General features: G+C 37.9%; 1 protein-coding gene across 1 annotated transcript in view; it reads left to right on the forward strand.

Annotated features, from left to right (window-relative positions):
- Nucleotides 1–300: 300 nt before the first annotated feature.
- LOC110048234 (uncharacterized) overlaps nucleotides 301–4,721 on the forward strand; it is a 150,747-nt gene continuing 146,326 nt past the window's right edge. Inside the window, exon 1 of the mRNA XM_089276911.1 lies at nucleotides 301–440. The gene's annotated coding sequence lies outside the window, so the exon portion shown is untranslated. The remainder of the gene's footprint in view (nucleotides 441–4,721) is intronic.

The following is a 4,721-nucleotide window of genomic DNA, read 5'->3' on the forward strand; positions in this document are numbered from 1 at the left end:
CATAGCTGATAGTCATCTGGTGTTTAAATGCTTGCGCAATAAAGTTGTGTTCAAAATCAAAGATGAAAAACTAACAAAAAATACCAAGTAATCAAGTAACTAATGTACAGGCGACTTTTCGAATGCTTCCTTTTACACTATTTATCACGTGTACAAGCCAGATTAATACTATGACGTCACGAGCCAGATACGCTGATCTTTCATGGAATGAGGGAAAAACCCCTATTTGATTATTTATAATTGAACTTTTAGTTTCGCTTTCAGTCATTTTCTATACACGGTAAGGACCTAGTCGATTCAGAAACTCAGACTTTTCCAATGTTTCTCAAGGACTCGTGTAGTAATTGCTGTAATCTGTTCTCCATAGGCTAGCAAGTCATCTGAGACCATCTCAATCATAGTTTTCTGCCTGATCAGCTGAGGTGAAGCTCTGAGCTGAGGTACGTATTCGATACATAATAGATGCATAATCTTTGTTGACGCATTTTGAATCCATATGCATCGTCTGTTCTTAGATCTGGTTTCTCGTGGGGAATGAAGCATTCCAATTTTGCTTAGTATTCAAAAATGCTGCTGTTGCATGCGTTTTTTCGCAACGTTAATCAGTCATATGTATAAAAATCCAGAAATTGAGACACCGATAACTTGATATCACTGAAGTTTATTGAAGATCATTCAACTTCCCGTATCAAATGTGCTTTCCGAGTTCAACTTTATAGCCGAATATTCAATCGTTTCGTATTCATTTATCAAAGGGCGACTGTGTGTTTTTCAAAGGGGAAGGAGTCAAATTAGGTGATCTTAGTGGAGCTTAATGTCGTATCCGTCTTTTAGCGGTGTTAATGTGTATTTTGTTGATGACGTTACTGGCTGGTGACTGAGAATTGCTCATTGTCACGATATTAATCCTTAAAACTAATCAAGTGTGAAAAAGAAAATGTCTAAACGAGAACAGTAAACTGTGATAGACTTTCGCTGTTGTAGGGGTTTTTGTGATATTCGCAAAGCAGCCTGCGAGGAAGCTGCCTTTACAGCTCTCCTGAGCAGGGTGGGGAAAGGAGAGCAAGGGGAACTAGTTAGGATGTGTCACGAATTGACATAGCTGACAGTCATTTGGTGTTTAAATTCTTGTGCTTTAAAGTTGTATTCGTCATCAAAGATGAAAAACTAACAAAAAATACCAAGTAATCAAGTAAGTAACATACAGCCGAAGACTTTTCGAATCCTTTTTATTACACTATTGATCACGTGTAAAAGCCAGATTATTATTATGAGGTCACGAGCCAGATGCGCTCATCTGTCATGAGATGAGGGAAAATTCCCTATTTGATTATAATGAATGGACTGGCCCCTGATTACATTAGAGACCTACTGCGATTTAACATTTCTGGTCGGACACTAAGATCTTCAAACAACAGGTTGCTTGATGAGCCTAGAGCAAATCTTAAAACGTATGGTGAAAGGGCTTTTTCCGTGGCGGCACCAAGGCTCTGGAATAAGCTACCCCTCCAGATCAGACTTTCATCATCAGAGGCAGTTTTTAAGGCTAATCTTAAGACTTATCTTTTTAAGCGTGTATTTGATTTGTAGTTTTTACTTTTTATTTGTAGCCTAATTGTATTATATAGCGTATTTAATTCTTAGGATTTTAACTTTTAGGATTTAGGATTTTAGGTTTTTAAAGAATTACGATTTTAATTTTAAAGTATTGTAAAGCGCCATGGACAATTAGTGGAAAATGGCGCTATATAAATGTATATTTATTTATTTTTATTTTTTATTTCTAATTTAACTTTTAGTTTCGCTTTCAGTCATTTCTATACACGGTAAGGGCCCAGTCGATTCAGAAACTCAGACGTTTCCAATGTTTCGAATCCTTTCTCTTACACTATTGATCACGTGTGAAAGCCAGATTATTATTATGAGGTCACGAGCCAGATGCGCTTATCTGTCATGGAATGAGGGAAAATTCCCTTATTTGATTATTTGTGATTCAACTTTGGTTTCGCGTTCAGTCATTTTCTATACACGGTAAGGGCCTAGTCGATTCAGAAACTCAGACTTTTCCAATGTTTCTCAACCACTCATGTAATAATTGCTGTAATCTGTTCTCCATAGGCTAGCAAGTCATCTGAGACCATCTTAATGAAAGTCGTTTTCTGTGGTCTGATCAGCTGAGGTGAAGGTCTGAGTTGAGGTACGTATTCGATACATAATAGATGCATAATCTTTGTTGACGCATTTTGAATCCATATGCCTTGTCTGTATCTTAGATCTGGTTTCTCGTGGGGAATGAAGTATTCAAATTTTGCTTAGTATTTAAAAATGCTGCTGTTATATGTTTTTTTTTCCGCAACGTTACTCAGTCATATGTATAAAATATCAGAATCAGTGATTGAGACACTGATTACTTGACATCACTGAAGTTTATTGAAGGTTATTCAAGTTCCCGTATCAAACGTGCTTTCCCGCCTCAACTTTATAGCCGGATGTTCAATTGTTTCGTAGTCGTTTCTTAAAGGGCGACTGTGTGTGTTTCAAAGGGGAAGGAGGCAAGTTAGGGGATCTTAGTGGAACTATGTCGTATCAGCCGACTTTTAGCGGTGTTGATGTGTATTTTGTTGATGACGTTACTTGCTGGTGACTGAGAATTGGTCATTGGCAGGATATTAATCCTTAAAAGTAATCAAGTGTGAAAAAGAAAATGTCTGAACGAGAACAGTAAACTGTTATAGACTTCCGCTGTTCTAGGAGTTTCTGTGATATTCGCGAAGTAGCTTGCGAGGAAGTTGTCTTTACAACTCTTCTGACCAGGGTGGGGTAAGGGAGAGCGAAGAGAACTAGACAGGATGTGTCACGGATAGCTGATAGCCATTTGGTGTTTAAATACTTGTGCAATGAAGTTGTTTTCGTAATCAAAGATGAAAAACTAACAAAAAATACCAAGTAATCAAGTAAGTAACATACAGGCGACTTTTCGAATCCTTTCTCGTACACTATTGATCACGTGTGCAAGCCACATTGATATTATGAGGTCACGAGCCAGATGCGCTGATGTCTCATGGAATGAGGGAAAATTCCCTATTTGATTATTTGTACTTAAAACTTGGACACGAGGGAATTTGGCTTATTGATTTGTGTGTTTGCGTGAGATTTTGGTTATGTCATCCTTGGTTATGTCATCCTGTATCCTTTGTCTTTTTGTTTTTCTATTCTAGCATAGTTTCGGTTTCACGCTTCTTTGTTTGATATTTATGTAAATTTAGGTTTATTACGTTCGGGTATAAAAAGATTTTTGCTCTCTCTCTATTCGGGTTTCGGTCAATAAAATGTTTCTTGTGAACAAAACTTTTGGTTTTGCTGTCAGTCATTTTCTATACACGGTAAGGGCCTAGTCGATTCAGAAACTCAGACTTTTCCAATGTTTCTTAAGGACTCGTGTAGTAATTGCTGTAATCTGTTCTCCATAGGCTAGCAAGTCATCTGAGACCATCTGAATCATAGTTTTCTGTCTGATCAGCTGAGGTGAAGGTCTGAGCTGAGGTACGTATTCGATACATAATAAATGCATAATCTTTGTTGACGCATTTTGAATCCAGAAACTCAGACTTTTCTAATGTTTCTCACCGACTCGTGTAGTAATTGCTGTAATCTACTCTCCATAGGCTAGCAAGTCATCTGAGACCATCTCAATCATAGTTTTCTGGCTGATCAGCTGAGGTGAAGGTCTGAGCTGAGGTACGTATTCGATACACAAGACGAATTTTGAATCCACATGCACTGTCTGTGTGTTAGATCTGGTTTCTCGTGTGGAATGAAGTATTCAAATTTTGCTTAATATCTAAAAATCTTGCTGTTGTATGTGTTTTTTCTCAACGTTACTCAGTCATATGTATAAAATATCCAGAAACTGAGACACTGATCACTTGATATCACTGAAGTTTATTAAAGATCATTCAACTTCCCGTATCAAACGTGCTTTCCGGCCTCAACTTTATAGCCGAATATTCAATTGTTTCGTATTTAGTTTTCAAAGGGCGACTGTGTGTTTTTCAAAGGGAAGGAGGCAGGTTAGGCGATCTTAGTGGAGCTATGTCGTATCCGACTTTTAGCGGTGTTAATGTGTACTTTGTTGATGACTTTACTCGCTGGTGACTGAGAATTGCTCATTGTTAAGATAAAAATCCTTAAAACTATTCAAGCGTGAAAAAGAAAATGTCTGAACGAGAACAGTAAACTGTGATAGACTTCCGCTGTTGTAGGGGCTTTCGTGATATTCGCGAAGTAGTCTGCGAGGTAACTGTCTCTAAAGCTCTTCTGAGTAGGGTGGGGTAAGTGAGAGCAAGGAGAACAAGAGAGGATGTGTCACGGATTGACATAACTGATAGTCATTTGGCGTTTAATACTTGCGCAATAAAGTTGTATTCGTAATCAAAGATGCAAAACTAACACATAATGCCAAGTAATCAAGTCAGCAACATACAGACGACTTTTCGAATCCTTTCTCTTACACTATTGCATTGATCACGTGTACAAGCCAGATTAATATTAGGATGTCACGAGCCAGATGCGCTGATCTCATGGAATGAGGGAAAATTCCCTATTTGATTATTTGTACTTAAACCTCTTGGTTTCGCTTTAAGTCATTTTCTATACACGGTAAGGGCCTAGTCCATTCAGAAACTCAGACTTTTCCAATATTTCTCAACGACTCGTGTATG

This window comes from Orbicella faveolata, unplaced genomic scaffold, assembly GCF_042242905.1.
Source record: "Orbicella faveolata isolate gen_17 unplaced genomic scaffold, um_ofav_v1 contig_12, whole genome shotgun sequence".
Taxonomy (NCBI): domain Eukaryota; kingdom Metazoa; phylum Cnidaria; class Anthozoa; order Scleractinia; family Merulinidae; genus Orbicella; species Orbicella faveolata.